The sequence below is a fragment of the Protomyctophum bolini genome (genome assembly GCF_963924005.1).
Source record: "Protomyctophum bolini genome assembly, chromosome: 17".
NCBI lineage: Eukaryota > Metazoa > Chordata > Actinopteri > Myctophiformes > Myctophidae > Protomyctophum > Protomyctophum bolini.
The window spans coordinates 34,914,898-34,931,724 of record NC_137878.1 but is presented as its reverse complement, the minus strand read 5'-3'; the positions used below and the strand labels follow the sequence as shown (position 1 = coordinate 34,931,724).

The window sequence follows — 16,827 nt, the reverse complement described above, 5'->3', positions numbered from 1 at the left end:
ATTCTGGTCGGCGACAGACAATGTCACCTCCAGCGCTGCCATGTCTGTATATCACATCGTTGCTGTCGGGCAGAAACCTCTGAATAAACGCGGCGCGAAGCAACACGTTTCGAGCTTGTAGATCTGCTACTTTATGATGTTGTTGAATTTCAAACCTTGAAATCAGCCCTCGGTGCTAAGTATCCATGCATGGACCAATTGTGGTCATATAGACGCTTGACAAAGCATGATGTACCGCAGTCCATTCGAACCCCCGCTCTTGGGAAAATGCCCTCAACGTTTAACTATACTTGAAGCATATCATCCCAATTCTGGGGGGCCAATTTCCGGCAAAGTTTTCCGATCCGCAACCTCACAAGCGGCATATAGGGATTAGGGAAATAAGTAGCATACCTAATATAGGACCCAGGGGCAAGTACATAGGGTTTAAGTGGTGAACAAGACGTGATGATCCTGACTACATGTAGCAGATTATCGGTTCATGCATGCACTTGTATTTACAGTAACAGAAACCAGAGAGGCAGAAACCTTGCATCTCCATATTTCAACATTCTGTTAGTTTTTTCATAGATTAACGTCCTACTTCGACCATACAAGAGTGTCACACAAAAGCAGTGAAAATATCAGATTAGCAAGCTCACAGCGTGTCGTGACACGTTGTGAGCTTGTATAGGTCTGCTATTTTCACTATTTTAAACAGTAAAATGTCCAACGGTCTTACAGACATACAAGGTTTCCACCCAACAGCAACGTTATATTTATAATATAGAGCAGATTGGATGATAGATGTCTGGCTTCATTTATATGTAAATCAGCGTGGCGCAGATGGCAGTTCACAACGTGTCACATTGCAATGCAAAAAGACAAAGTGAATATCGTTGTATTGACGGCGTCGGTGGCGAAGCGTGTTATCAACGTAACTCGAGAATCATGGATGGGCAGATTCTCATGAAACTAGTTGGGAATGACCAGTCGCCTCGCCATAAGAGATGATTTAATTTGGGGGTTGAATACGTCAAGTAAGTAACCTTGGAAAACAATAGTTTCCGAGCCATGTGGCCCATGAAAAGGTGAAAGGTAAAGGTACAGTTTACAGTACACACACACTCACCCCGACGCAATTGTTTTATGTATTGATTTCAGAGGCAGAAAAGTAAATAAGTGAAACACAAAAAAAAATCTCTCAGAATCTGTGAAAATTCTAGACTATCTGTGAATAAAATAACACTATTGTGTTTGCATGAAAATAAATTCTGTTAAAGGCATCGGTACTGCAATATTTAGAAACAATATTGTTGCTTTTGGGTAATCTAAAAATGCCCAAAACATTCTAGAATTGTGAAAATACCTGATCAACAAGCTCACATTATTGTGAGCTCAGAGCTTGTCGATCTGTCATTTTTTTTAACCATTTTTTGCGTCACTCTATGACGAAGTAGGGCATTAATCTTTGAGAAAAGTTGAAATATGGAGATACAAGGTTTCTGCCCGACATCAGCGACAAGAAGCAGCATCAGTGTCATCATCATCATGCCTACCTGACACACAATTCACTTCACACGGCAGTCCTTGGTGGCGACAGGCGAGAGTGTGTGAAGGAGGTACTACCCGTTTAAAAATAAATACCCGGCGACATCCTCCTCGGGGAGGAAGAGGAGGAGGAGGAGGAGGAAGAGGAGAGTCACCTCGCCTGGTCTGGTTCCAACATTAGAACTGCATCCCAGAGCCAGAGGCAATCTGCTTCCATCCTATATGTACGGTTTGCTCGTTTCACAATACAACACAACACCCCTCTCTCTCTGTTCTTCTCTCTCTCTCTCTCTCTCTCTCTCTCTCTCTCTCTCTCTCTCTCTCTCTCTCTCTCTCTAACGGCACAGAGGTAATTTCTCTTTCAGCACTGCAGTGGAGAGACCAAAACGACAGAAATAGAGGGAGGGAGAGAGGGAGGGAGGGAGGGAAGAAGGGAGAGATGAGACAACCCACCCTAAAAAACAGGAGAGACCAGCAGACATGCAGTAAAACACTCTGTTAACCTTTGAGAAAACGTCCTGGGGGGGCACTATACAGGTGGAAGATGACGGTGCTTATAGGGGTGTGGTTAGGCCAGGCATGTGCAGGCGTGGCCCGTGTGGTCAGATCTTATATGGCCTCATAGATTCCTTCCTAAAATGTATTGTTTATGGCCCGCAAGTACTATTCTGTTCCATGTCAAAATGTATATACTTTCAACATTGTTGGTGTTTTTAAATTAACCCGGGCAGATAATAGGCTATTTCTCAGTAAATTGTGTAAGTATTCCTAACTGCTTGTTGGTGCATGGTTCATTCTCAAGATGAATGGGCTTTTCTTTTGAATTTGTATGTGACTACGTAGGTAACACATGGTAAATGGTGCATTTATACACTGTAGCACTTTATCCAAAGTGCATTACATTCACACACCGATGGCGGAGAAAACCATGCAAGGCAACGACCTGCATATCGGGAGCAATTAGGGGTTCAGTGTCTTGCTCAAGGACACTTTGATGCTCTACCGGCCACTCTACCCCTGATCCACTGCCACGACTTTGGACATATTTTCCAATATGGCCATATTGAACGTGCATGATAACCCCCTGTACTGGGTTAACCACTACAAACTCACATTGTGAGCTTGTAGATCGTAACAGTCAAAGTACAGTTAACTCAAAAAGTCAGATTCTATAGTGGGCTGAAAAACAGTGAAAAAACCAAAATGCAGTGAGACTGTGAGAGGACAGTGCGTTTTTGCAGCAAACACATTACAAGTTTTATATGTGTGGGAAGTTCAAATAAGGCCTAAAACATGTATTGTATTAGCAGATCATTAGCAGATCTACTGTTCGCAGACCGTATGTTTCTAAATAGTTGCGACCATACAGTAGCTCGCATTTACCCGTTAGTCATGTCTGATATATGGCCTCGCCTCGGGACATCACACCTGCATATATGGTCACGCCTCGTGACATCATGCCACCATATATGGTCACACCTCGTGACATCATGCCACCATATATGGCCTCGCCTCGGGACATCACACCTGCATATATGGTCACGCCTCGTGACATCACGCCACCATATATGGTCATGCCTCGTGACATCACGCCACCATATATGATATGGCCATTTCCCTTTATGAAGACTGGATCATCACCTAGATCTGCATACAGTATATGGAGCCGGCCAGCAACTACATCTGACCTCACACCCTTAGATCTCCATATATGGACCTGACCGGTTCTGACATTCCATATGTTGATCTGACGTGACCTCATCAAACCCTGTACACTCAAGACACGCTCCATATATGGCCAGTACATAATTCATTCCATATGTTGATCTGACCCCCCATGCCAAAGTGCTCAGCAGTCTGCCGTCTGCCACCACCCAGGCGGATGCGTGCACTCAGGGCCGCAGGGCATCTTACAGGTTTTTAAAAACAAAATGTAAGATTAAAAAAAATAAAGGGATCCATGAAAATTGGTCCTCGACCCAACCTTGGGTCCCGTCCCAGTGCTTGGGAACCAGTGCTCTAGAGGTTGTAAAGTTAAGTTATCTATGTAATGTGCAGTATGCACTATCAGTGACGTACGGTAGGTATGTGAGACACTGAAAATATGTACAATCTGATGTCATGTCTGCGAGAGTTAATCGGGATTGACTTGCAGTGTGTGTGTGTGTGTGTGTGTGTGTGTGTGTGTGTGTGTGTGTGTGTGTGTGTGTGTGTGACTGTGTGTGTGTGTGTGTGTGTGTGTGTGTGTGTGTGTGTGCACACGCGTGGACAGGACCAGGCATGATTCCAGCTACATCTGGACAAACAAGTCTAGAGGTAGGAGTGTGACACGCACACACGTCACGCGCACACGCACGCACTCACACAGCTCAACATTCCAAAGTGTAGAATGCTTACATAATAATAATCTGAGGTGTTGCCACTTGAAATCAGACTCTCTCTCTCTCTCACACACACACACACACACACACACCAGCACCCCCCCCCCCCCTTACCCGACCCCCAGATAATTGAGGAAGTGAAAAATAACAGGTGTGTACACAAGTGAAATCCTCAGTGTAAATTTAACTCTGAGAGTGTGCGAAATAACATGCACACACTCTAAGGCAGCGGTTCACCTTTTCATGTCAAGGACCCCCAAATTGACACTAACCCATTTAGGCCTGAGGTCGATTCTAAAAACGCCATCTAAATACTGACCTACGTTTTCTGAAAAACTTAAAATATTTATATAGCAGCATCACATTTTTTTAATTTTTTACTGATGGGGTAAAACACCAAAAGGGGTTCCCACCCAGAATGGGCCAATTAGCCCGCGGACCCCCATTTGAAAAGATATGACAGGGACTCCCATAAGAGAAGATTTTTACGGCTCTAGCAGTGATTCTCAACCATTATATTGTCAAGGACCCCCAGTTTGACATGCATTAGGCTATACAGACCCGTATTTAATGACATTTCTGTCTCTGGGACCCCCAATTTACATTGTAAAATCTATGTTAATTTAACTCTGAGACTGTACACTTCAGGTCCATTTGGTTCCATTTGTACACTCTCAGTTACAGACCCATAAGGGTCCATTTGGTTCCAAACTATCATTTAGCTGGGGACCCCCTGGAACTCCCGCAAGGAACCCTGGGGGTCCCCGGACCCCACTTTGGGAACCACTGCTCTAAGGTACAGATCCATTTTGGTTCCATCTCTAAGTTACATCCGTACACTTTCAGAGTTAAATTAACACAGAGGACTTTACAGTGGTATAGGAGTCATTAAATAGACCACCCTGTTAACTAGAACAGCAGGTGACTAACCCAGTCGGGACATTTCCCACCCTGTTAACTAGAACAGCAGGTGACTAACCCACTCGGGACATTTCCCACCCTGTTAACTAGGACAGCAGGTGACTAACCCACACATTTCCCGCCCACAACGATGCAAAGGAAAGAGGGAAATGAGTGTCGGCTGCTAATTTGAGGCTTTCTGTGGTTTTATCGCAGTAGGGAATTTACATGTCTGACCTGTCAGATCAGTAATAAACAAACCATTCTTTACTTCCTTCAGACAGGTCTAACCAATTATATATACTAATTAAGGCTCAGTTCCATTCAGTATAGCAGTTGTCAAAGTTGTTAATTTCAAGGACCCCCATAACTCTGAGAGTGTACAAATGGAACCAAACATTTGGTTCCATTTTACACTCGGAGTTACACACACGTAAGGGGCCATTTGGAACACCCTCAAAGAACCATGAGGGTCCCTGGACCACACTTTGGGACCCAGAGTGTTACCAGTGAGCCATGTATACACAATATCAGTAACCTGACTGTGTTTGACCAGAATGGTAAATGGTATATGGTGCATTTATATAGCACATTAAAAGCGCTTAACAGAGTTTGTGCATTACATTAATCCATTCACACACACACATTCACACACCGATGCCGGAGGAAACCATGCAAGTCGCCAACCTGCACATCGGGAGCAATTAGGGATTCAGAGTCTTGCTCAAGGACACTTCGACACTAACTCTGGGGGAGCCCGGGGAACCTTGGGGTTCCTATCCGGTCCCTCTACCCCTGAGCCACTGCCGGCCAGAATGGAACAGATCCTTAATTACTGTATTGGTAAGACCTGTGAAGGAAGTAAATTAAGAGACCCAATTTCTTTCCAATATGGCTGCTGTGCCTGTAGTTTGCCTGCAGTCTCAAATACCTCTACCATCAACAACAGACATTGAAGAGACAAGTCTACATAAGTACATATGAAGAGCTTCTTATCAAGTTGCATGGAAGGCCTTCTCAAAATCAAATTCAATCATATCTCCCTCTCTTATCTCTCTCACTCACTTGACCTTCTCTTACTGCGGCAATCTTTAAGAGATTTACAAGTTGACAGGAATGTTTGCGACGGCCAGCGGTTGTTGGCGGAACTTGGTGCGCGTCGTCAACAGGCACAAAGGTAAGGATTATTTCTATTTCTCCAGTAGGGACTCGTCTCTGCCTTTTTAATGGCAGGTCTTTTTGTGTCTAGTCTACCCGGATGACTGGATTCAAAGAAACACATTAGTATTCTCACACATACTAGGGGGCGTAACTGAATCAAAATGCCCAAGGTGGCTCTGATGAGGATGAAAGCTTTAAATGTGTGTAATGCTGCTGTGCAGTGCCTCTGTCAAGAAATGTGTAGGGTTGCCAGTACCTGAATTAACAATAAAATCACACTGAATGTGAGAGGGTCCGGGGAATTACAGGGGGATGCCAAATTTTGTATAAACCACCCTAGTATACTCTGAGGAGAACATTTGCAGAAAATGGCCGATCTACAAGCTCACAATGCATCACGATGTGATCTTGTAGATCACCTATTTTCCGGGAAGAGGTTTGGTATAGAGGGGAAAAGGGGCTGACCGAGTACAGAGCCAAGAGTCAAGTTTACTAAGTATTGAGATTTCACATTGGTGTAGACAGGGTAGAGAGTAGGTTTGGTGATTAATTACCTTACTGTAAATGAGCTGTTTCCACTTGTAAGATGTGTGACATCAATTGATTCCCCAAAATAAGGGACAAAGTGTGTCCTCTTATCAGTTCAATAAGGAACAGTGGGTGACATCTTTTTCGTTTCCAAATAAAGGACAAATCCAAGGGACGGTATGCGAGCCCTATAGACGGAAGGCCCAGATGGATGCTTGTATTGTGCAAGAGTTGGCACCACAGCGCTGTGAGGTGTGAACCAAGCCTTTAACCGCAGATGCCAGGGAGCTTATATGGAGGGTGGTTCGCTGACGGAGCAGTCAGCCGTGGGACTTCTACGGCGCTCGCTGTGGTACAGTAGGCATTTGCGGTCAAACATTTCCCACTTCTCTGACGCTGTGAAACAGCCTTCACAGTTAAAAGTGTGGGAAAACAAACCACATTTAGAACGTGTTAACGTTTCGTACTGCCACATTAGCTGGTGATTTCCATGGTGAGTGAGTGTTAATAATATGACTATTTGTGGAATTAAGGGCAGACTGTGACAAGTGACGCGACATTGCAGGACCAATGTGCATTACAGCTCTTGCCATTTGTCAGTCTTGACATACTGTCCACGGCAGGTACAGAAAATACAAGCGCGTATATATTTTTGATTTATTGCCTCAACTATTCTTTGCAAGATGCCTTTCTCTTTGACTGTTGAGTTTATTCTTGGTCCCGTTAGTTTAGTCCCTCTCTAGACCAAATATCACGTGTTACCTGAAAATAGCCTATCTACAAGCTCACACCTATTTTCTTTTCACCGCATTTTTGCCTAAATGACATACCCAGAATAGGGACACTAGGGTTCATGTATACGTACTTAACCCATTCTGACCTGAGATCAGATTCATACGAGGTTTCCACTAGGACACACACTGGTCTGATGAACCCATTCTGACCTGAGATCAGATTCTAAAAATGTCAGTCGTTCTTCGAATTTTTCAAAAATAGCAGACCTACAAGCTCGTATCGCGCCACTCGGTGGCGCGATATGAGCTTGTAGATCTGCTATTTTTCAATAGCTAAAGCATAACATGATGCCAACACCAAAATGGGTGCCCGGTCAGAATGGGTTAAAGGATCTCGACTCAGTTCAAAGTGATGTCATTTTCACTTCAACCAGTGCATTGACATTCACTGTGATGTCATTTTCTCTTCAACCAGTTCATTGACATTCACTGTGATGTCATTTTCTCTTCAACCAGTTCATTGACATTCACTGTGATGTCATTTTCTCTTCAACCAGTTCATTGACATTCACTGTGATGTCATTTTCTCTTCAACCAGTGCATTGACATTCACTGTGATGTCATTTTCTCTTCAACCAGTGCATTGACATTCACTGTGATGTCATTTTCTCTTCAACCAGTGCATTGACATTCACTGTGATGTCATTTTCTCTTCAACCAGTTCATTGACATTCACTGCCGCGCAGGCTGCCACTGCACTCATAGCACAGTCTGAGTCCCAGAGGAGCTTGTCCTCTGGTGACACACATGTCAAAAACCAGGAATTATATTGCTATAGAGTGTTTGTTCAGTAAGCGGAGTGCCCCCGTCTCTCCAGCTCTTTAGTAAACAGATCATTTGTGAGTAGGAGTAAGTATTCAAAATTGGAAATCAAACACTGTAAGATTTAAGCTGATGAATGGGCTCCCTGTCCTCATTGGTTGAAATTGGTAATCCACTGGAAAATGACAGCTGGACAGATGGGGAGACCCCTCACCCCTCTGTTGCTGAACAAATAGCAATGATCACCATCACGATATGGAGTTAAAATAAAAATAAAACGAAATGTGATGATGATTGTGAAAAGAATACTGTGAAAAGAAGAAAAAAAAAGATTGTAAACGGTGATTGAAGCTATTTCATGCATTTGATTGATGTTATTTGATTGTTTGCATTTGATTGTTTATTGAGGTACAGAGAGTGATGGTTATTGATGTTCTAAAGCTAAACAGAAGATTAGATTTTTGGTTCGTAATCTGTGTATGCTTATTTCTTGGAAGAAAAACAACTAAGGAGTTTATTGTTTTACTCAAAAGGGGAGATGTGGTGTATCCTGGGATACTGGTTTAGCTTACACACCCCTCCTGTAGAATGGTATGGCCCGGAGGCGGATATAGGTGGAGATCAGATTGATACTAGGAACTGATTGACATGTGACAAACAAACTAAGCGTTAATAAAAGCCTAATGATATAACCTCCTCGTAGAGAACCTTTGCTTCCAAGTGTTAGAATACACAACATTGTATACTTCCACTACCTTTAACATGCTTTCCTTTTGCCTCACTAATGACGACAGCAGTGCCTCTTGCTAGGATAGGGTTTCAGCCAGTGTTGCACAAAGCATAAGCAACCAGGTGAAAACAATCCCAGAAGAAACGACTAGGCCTTAATGAGCAATTTAAATCAGCAATTTCCAAATGCCGATCTAAAATCTCACAATGTGTCGGAATGTGACACGCTGTGAACTTGTACATCTGCTATTTTCACAAATAAACCTTCAGCCACCAATATTTACAAGCAACTTTCCAGAACAAGCAGCTCAAAGTCACTTATAATAAGTAGACATGGCAACGGTGGTTTAAAGTGAGTGTGAGAACAGGGCGTAGTCTGCTACACGGCATCTCGACACCCTGTGCTGAAGCTCACTGCTGTCACAGCACATCAATGTTACAGTAACTGTACAGTAAGTGCGCCCACACAGTAGAGGCACAAAGATGCAAGATGCAGCTTAGAGCAGGTTTTTAACAGCTGGTGGATGAAATGACGCTCGCGCACGGCTTCAATGTCTCCGTTTTATTTGCCGGCGAGTCAAGTTGCAGCCCTAAATCCCTATCTGCTATTTTTTCACCATTTATGAAATCCTGTGAAACCTTTTGCTTAATAATGGCATGGGCTGGGAGTGGCTCAGGGGTATAGAGTGGACGGATCAGCCAGATGGGAACCATGAGGTTACCAGTTCGATCCCGGGCTTCCCTCAGAGTTAGTGTCGTAGTGTCCTTAAGCAAAGCTCTGAGTCTGAAACCCTAATTGCTCGGGATGTGCAGGTTGGTGCCTTGCATGGTTTCCTCCGCCATCTGTGTATGAATGGGTGAATGTAATGCACAGTTACACACTCTATGTAAAGCACCATTTATGCCCAACATATGGATGGATAAATTGATTATTTCACTACATTTGATCAATTATCGCTTGTTTTTTTATAATGGATTGACTGTTGCAGCCCTAGGATGGTGTAAGCCCGGGTGTCTCATACAGCATGAGGACCGTCACCTGGGGGAAGACTTCATTCACTCGACACAATCATTCTCTTGGCCATGGCTGATTGGCTGGCAGAGTTGTTGAGTGTGACATAACGTGCTGGGGACAGCTGCCACATCCCAGGGACATAATAGGGCTCTGTCTTGTGTGCCGCCTTAACCCTTACGCCTAAACTTTTTGGGCATTTTTTACTATTACATTTTTTTTTTAACATAGTGAAAATAGACAATCTACATTGGCGTGTTGTGAACTCGTAGATTGGCTATTTGAGCTATTTTAATCTGTCTGTATCTGCATCATTTTAGATTTTAGTGTTGGCTATTCAAAGTTTGCAAGGTTCTACATCAGCTGTTTTCTTTCAACTGTTCAAATGGCCAAATCATTGTGGGGGTCCCCAGCCCGTTATATACCCTGTAGGGATAGAATCCCTGGTGCTACAACAGGTAATGTTTATTGGCAGCAGTCTCAGCTTGCTCCATGTTGGCCATTGGCTGACAGAATACATTTCTACCAATCACACAGCATGACAACAGGCCATGCAGTTCTGTGTTTTATTCGTGCAATAAGCAATTACTCAAACTCACTCAAGATCTCTACTGTGGGCACATCACAATGGAACAAAAATAAGTCAAATGCATCATGAAAACATTTCAGCATGCTTGTTCCCGTCACTCACACGGACCATGTGTCAAAAAGACAATTTCATTAACTCCTCTCTTTCCCTATCTCTCTCTCACGCACACGCACACGCACACACACGCACACACACGCACACTTCAAAATCATCATCAGCCAGTCCCTGACAATGATTAAAACGGCACCATGCATCTATTAGCCATCAACTAACAGAGTGGAAGATTTGAAACAAATGTCACAAACAAGCAGAGAGCTTAAAAGAAAAACAAAGACTGCATGTTGTTACCGTGTCAGAAACCTATTGTCATGTCTGTAATGTCATAGGTGGTTTCTTCCCGACAGCAGAGATATAAACTAACTCCAAAATGTACATTATTCAGGAAATGAAAAATAGATTTCTTAAGGAAATGAAGAAAGCCGTATATGTTTTAAAACAAACCTCTGTCGGGTGGAAACTTCACAGGTCCAAAACTGTTTTAAACATTCAAATAAAAGAAAATAGCAACAAAAAAGAAATAGCAGATCTACAAGCTCAAAATGCATCACTTCACACCATGTTTTGAGCTTATACATCCGAAACTTTTGATAGTTTTGTGTGATGCTGTAGTATGGTCAAGTAGGGTGTTAATTTACAGAAAGAGAAGAGGGAGAGTGCAGAGGGAAGCTGTCCCCGCCAGCTGATGTGTCTATGGCCCCCAACAAACAAAGTGCACTTTGTCAGTTCGGTCACACAGCCAACGTCTTCTGTGCTGCAGGGGAGATGGGCCTTGCCAACGGGCCCATCAAGAAGTGTGTGTGTGTGTGTGTGTGTGTGTGTGTGTGTGTGTGTGTGTGTGTGTGTGTGTGTTTTGGGGGTTTCTTTTGGCACAAGCATTCACAGACTGTGTGTGTGTGCGTACCACTTGAGCGTGGCGGAAATAACAGACCTGTGAGCTCGTGACAAGCTTGCAGACATGCACTTTTTGAATATTTTGAACATATTCTGAACATATTTCTTTTTTTAATAGGGGTGCCATGTTGAAAATGGTCATGCCTTGACATGTTTTGTTTTCACGATAAAAGCCTCAGACATAGTTTTTCTCTCAGATAAAAGCTGCAGACGTGGGTTTTCAAATTTTGTTTCTAAATAAAAGCACAAGAGAGTTCGTGAGCTGTATGCCGGCACAATATATCTCTTGAATGTTCTTTTCTAGTTCATATTGTCCAGGGTGACAATGTTTGAGAACCTGATGCAAACGGACAGGTGAGCAAATAGGAAGCTGTATTTGCCATGACCTCTGCTTGAAGGCAAGAAAAACAGAGCGAGAGTGGGAGAGAGACAGTGAGAGACACCGAGAGAGAGAAACAGAGATTATAGTGCTGTATGTCTAGCATTTGTATACCCTGCAGGCAACATTCACATAACAGCCCACACATGTTTATCCGTGTGTGTGTGACTGTGTGACTGTGTGTGTGTGTGTGTGTGTGTGTGTGTGTGTGTGCCAGCTGCCAGCCACAGTGCAGAAGGCCCCAGCCCCCCACCCATTCCAACTTGTCAGAGTCAATGAAGACAATATGTGTAAATGCACAATGTGAACATATATACAGTACTACATGCAGTCTGACCCCAATCTGCTGCCTCCGTGCGTGATTACCAACAGCCGCATGGACAAAGTAGGCTATATATCCTCTTATCTCCATATTTTAACGCCCTGGTACTTGATCACACTGCAGCGGCACACAAACGCATCAAAAGTAGCAGATCTACAAGCTCAAAACGAGGCTTTGGGACGTATGTGGTTTCCACCCGACAGAGATGATATACTCGAGTGAATACTATTCAGAAAGTCCAAATTACTAAGTACATTTTCAGAAATAAGACATTGTGATACTAGCCTACTCAAGTACAGTTAGCCTACTCAAGAAAATGTAGTCACTGTCCACGGCGGATTGCCCACATAAACTAAAGATGCATGATAGCCTCGTAGTGTGTGTGTGTGTGTGTGTGTGCGTGTGTGTGTATGGGTTGTTTTTTTTGTGGCTTTCCCCTTTATTTTATATTTTTTTTATAGAGGGACAGACAGTAGGCTGACAGGAAATGGGGAGAGCGATGGGGGGGTGACATGCAGTAAAGGCCATCGGGATCTGGAGTCGAACCCGAGGCACACTGCCAGACTTGGGCTACCGGCCAATTAAGGTGCCTGGCCCACTGAGCCACGGCCCAAGCCTGCATGTGTATTTCTGACAGCCAATGCACAATTCTTATGGTTTTGTAAAGATTTAATGTGGATTGTGTTTATTTGACAGAAGACACTTTGCTTTGGAAATGTGTAAACATACCTTGAAATGTAATGTAATTCAATTGCATGAGAGAGAGAGAGAGAGAGAGAGAGAGAGAGAGAGAGAGAGAGAGAGAGAGAGAGACCAGCCTATCAATATGTTCTAGCACTCTAGAACATATGTTGACTTGCATCCCAAACACGTGTCAAATGTTTACAAAAGACAACAACTGGCCTATTCCTTCCTACTGCATAGTATAGGTATTCAAATGCCTTATAAGTTTGTGTATTACTCTACTTCAGTAGCCGCCTGATCAACAGATTGGCCCGACAGTAGTTACATTTACGTCATTTCAAGTAGGCCTACAACGTTATTACAACTGTACCCGGGGGCTTTCATAAATTGAGCATTTCGGGGGAGTGGCGGCGTGCCCGTGTGGCGGAGATATAATACCAAGATGTGGAAGCTCGCGGGGCAGCGATTCGAATACTCTCTCCTACTATACAGTCAAACTGGGACTCGGAGCATGTTCCGAATCCGAGTATGCTGCTGCATGTGAATGTGATGAATCTGATGATGTGCCCCAGGCCTTCTAATGTCCAAATCGAACCCAAATTGACCCTTTTAGACTATAGTTAGTAACTCTGAGAGTTAAATAATGTAACACTGAGTGAGGACTCGAGGAGCAACGCTCGCACGATCTCCTCCTGGCGAGGCAACAAGTCAAAGCATCTCGAATCGTTCTTATTCTGCGACGGTTGCACTGGCAGTGACACGGTGGTCCGGATCTCTCCCCCCTTAAAACACTGCACAATTCAACACGCCATAACAACAAGACCCCCTGCTAAAGACATCTAGCAAGTTTCACAACGCTTCCATCGGATCCATAGTCTACATGCATGCGCATTGCGCACAGTACACACGCCACGGTCGAAATAAACCACCAGAGCCACGGTTTCGCGAGTCGCATAATGTAACTTTCAAGCATCACCATAGGTTATTAATTATACTGAGATGTGGAGAGAATTGCACTTACCAGACAACGGTGCTGTGTCTTGTGTTGTGTTGTGTGTGCGTGCCCCTCCGCAGCCAGCAGCAGCCTTCACTGGGAAGGCAAGAATGAAAGTGGTACGTGAAAAGTGGAACCTACACTGTATGGTTCAGCCACAAGAAGGGAAACACGCTTATAAAATCCTTAAAATCTATAGTGCGACATTAAAAACTAGAGTATGAGAGTGGAGACTAAACGACAAACACTAGAGAGCAGGCTGTGCTGTGTTTGTGTGGGCATGGTAAGAGTATCAGTATGTCTGTGGAGCTATGCTCCTCACGCTCTGTGTGTGTGTGTCTCTCTATATCTCTCTCTCCCTCTCTCAGCCCCCGGCACACACACATGCATACACAGTACACACACACAAGAAAGCTGCTGGGAGGAGGGCCAAGGAGGAGGAGGAGGAGGAGTGGGACAGATTGTCATAGCAGCCTAGCGCTATGATTCTTGGGATAAGTAGTCCACTGACTCCACTCCGCAAATTAACCGGCGGCTACGTTGCACTTGCAGGGATTGCAGTTAATTTGGCCACAGACCCCCATTTGAACACATTTTGTGCCGCGAAGGACTCCCATACAAGATATGTTATTTGTTTATTTGTTTGTTTAATTTTATTTATTTATTTTTTAACTGCTTTTCCAGCAACAGATCTATTGCAAGGTTTTGTGAGCAGTGTATGGGGTTGAAGTGGTTATTTAAACTAATCTTGATGCATGCATGTTAACCAATCTTGCTGGGGACCCCCTGGAACTATGTCAAGGACCCTGGGGGTCCCTGGAACTACTATGTTGATGAATTGAACAAGGGTGGACCCTGTTGTAAACAAGTGTAATGCTTAATTGGGTTGTCCACTCACAGTTAACAGTATTTGTATTGAGTTTGTGCTTGAAATGTACTGTAATTCTGCAAACTGTTAATAAATATTTCAATCAATCAATCAAAAGCCAAGGACCCTGGGGGTCCCTGGACTGCACTTTGAGATTGAGAACCACAACAATGACATAATGTAGGCTAGTAGATAAAGATAAAGAGTTGGTAACCGGCAGCGGTGGCCGAACGGTTTGCAGAGCGGTCTTGATATCGGAAGGTCGCTAGTTCATATCCCCGGACCGGCACGTTAAAATTACCACCGCTGAAGTGCCCTTGAACAAGGCATTGAACCCTACCATGAAATGTTCTATGAGCAGGGCCTGGCTGTAAACAAGTTATTGAGCTTAGTCCAGTTACCCTGGGTAAACAGTAACTTTCTTTCTTTTTAACCAAAGGACCCTATGGTCTTCAACTTGCCCACTTGGTAAAATTAAACCAAATGGACCATTTCATGTTACGCACTCAAGAGTTAAATTACTTATAGTTTACAAGGAGTCTACACACTTACAGAATGCAGAATAATTGTTATTTTTGATCAACGTTTGCCCGATATCTCTCCAAATGATACAACATGGAATTGTGGACAAAGAAATAAATAAAACAACAACAAAATATTAAGTCATGGGTCTGAGAGGCAATGTAAAAAATATGCTGGCGAGTGTTGAGCCTTATGTGTGCGCTCAGCACGACTTGCATAATATGGATTACACATAAAAGGGTGGTGTTATGACTTAACTATGGCATATACACCTGGACTTACAACGTGCATAATAGGGGCCTATAAATCCCATCAAATGGTGGTCCGTGGCTCAAATGCTGAAGAAATAATGGACCTTGATATGAAAAGGGTTGAAAACCACTGTAGTACAGCAGTAACAAATTCATTGATTCTCTGACAAATCCAACATAATCCAATTAACTGCATCCTGATACTGTGACAAATATTTTCAAGATTTTCGAACTCTTCAAAAATAGCTACAATACTTGGTAAAGTAAATACATTTAAATGTATAGTCATATTTAGTAAACGTTTCATAATAGTCATATGAAAGGTTTTAGTCTAGTTGTAGTGAACTAAACATCAGAATATTTTTAGTCGACTAAATGTAGTTGATTTTGTCGACACAAATGTTTAAAGTTTCCGTCAGTGTAACAAGTGGATTGCACGCACGCACGCACACACGCACACACACACACACGCACACACACACACACACACACACACAGTATCAACACTACACCCCAAACCAAACCAACGCCCTTTGAAATGGGAAAAAAGAAAAGAAAATGGAAGACAAACACCACGTCACAAGTTATTTATTATTATTTCATCCCTTTGATGAGTGGGCAAGAACCAAGCCAAAAAGAAAAAAGGATAAAAAAAAGTCCCAGGGACAATAGCCAGTACTCGTCGGCCGAGCTAAGCGCGAAGCGAAAAAAAAGACCTTGAGTTAATAAATGGGTTTCCTGCCTATGCTCCATTACATGGCCGGTGAATGAGTGATTCAGCAAGCCAGAATATTTTTAGACCAGTGAGTGGTCAAACGTTAGCCTTGACCTGCTTCTCTTAGGGGTCGACGGGCCCCTCCAGAGGGTTGCAGGGGCATTGTTTCCAGAGGCCCCTCTCTCTCCTCGCTGCAGTCTGGATCCAGGACAATAATACTGGAGCACTTGCTAATTGTGTTGCAATGAATGGAGCACACAATGATGTCCAGACGGAGTGATAAACACAAGGCGAGTGTTGAATGGGCAAAAATAGACAATCTACAGATTATTTGCGGCAGAGATTTGGTGTGGAAGGAAACAGTGTACAGAAGTACAGTGTTTAATAAGTTCTAAAAGTGTTACACACGTGTGCAGTGGTGGAAACTAAGTATCCAAGTATCACTTGAGTACTGTACTCGAACACCATTATATTGACACACACACACACACACACACACACACACACACACACACACACACACACACACACACACACACACACACACACACACACACACACACACACACACACACACACACACACACACACACACACACACACACACACACACACACACACACACATTCAAACCTGGGAGCTGACCAGTACAACCAGTCTTATACTGTACTGTTCCAGGGGGAGCAGTTGGGGGTTCAGTGCCTTGCTCAAGGGCACTTCAGCGGTGTTGGGTGTGGGGGTTCAGTGCCTTGCTC

At 43.6% G+C, this 16,827-nt stretch overlaps 1 protein-coding gene across 3 annotated transcripts in view; it reads right to left on the bottom strand.

The window, feature by feature from the left end:
* The window catches only part of pag1 (phosphoprotein membrane anchor with glycosphingolipid microdomains 1), a 76,256-nt gene extending 62,204 nt beyond the window's left edge, over positions 1-14,052 (bottom strand). For all 3 annotated transcript variants that reach the window (XM_080787480.1, XM_080787479.1, XM_080787481.1), the window contains exon 1: positions 13,744-14,052. The gene's annotated coding sequence lies outside the window, so the exon portion shown is untranslated. The remainder of the gene's footprint in view (positions 1-13,743) is intronic.
* Between the last annotated feature and the right edge of the window lie 2,775 nt (positions 14,053-16,827).